The sequence below is a fragment of the Condylura cristata genome, unplaced genomic scaffold, assembly GCF_000260355.1.
Source record: "Condylura cristata isolate star-nosed mole 26May11 unplaced genomic scaffold, ConCri1.0 scaffold00006, whole genome shotgun sequence".
Taxonomy (NCBI): Eukaryota; Metazoa; Chordata; class Mammalia; order Eulipotyphla; family Talpidae; genus Condylura; species Condylura cristata.
The window spans coordinates 15,539,759-15,540,450 of NW_004567107.1; positions in this window are offsets into that span (position 1 = coordinate 15,539,759).

The following is a 692-nucleotide window of genomic DNA, read 5'->3' on the forward strand; positions in this document are numbered from 1 at the left end:
CCGCGCGCGCTCAACGCCGAGCCTCGGGCCCCCGACCCCGCCTGGCGGAGCCACCGGCCCAGCGGGCGACCTCCTGCAGCCGTGTGGTCCCTTCCTGTCTTACACTTGTCTCCGCAATTATCATGTTTATTGCTCCTTGTAATAAATCTTGCGCAGTGTCAACACGTTGACCTGAAGAATGAAAAGTCTGACCTCTGGGCACAATAGCAACAAATTCGGAACAAATGACATAATGAAGTCATGCTCCAGAATGTTTTTGTTGACGCAAGGAATACAGTGTCATTTTGTGTTTAGTCTTTGATTTAAAGGATGGTAAAATTGCTTTTTACCTTGTTGACATTTTGATTTTCAGGGTGTTGTCCGTTCACTTCATCCATCTAGTTGTTGGGAGACTTTCTGAGGAATAAGGCTTTAAGTAGCAGTTAATTTTTAGATACAGGAGTGATACCGGAATTCAAAATCCTGAGCTAGCCTGTGTTGGCTGCGAAGCTGTTCCTTAGTGACACAGCTTCTAAGAACCCCCATCTGAATGGCAGTGGGAGTTAAGGGAATGTCTGGAATGGGGCTCCCTGAGGTAGAGTATGAGCAGGTGCTCTGAGGTCCAGAGGGAAGCAGGGAGGGAGGTGGGAGGCCAGAAGAGAACAGGTAGGCCCAGGAGAACAGCTGCAGGGTGTTCCAGAAGCATTGAGCCC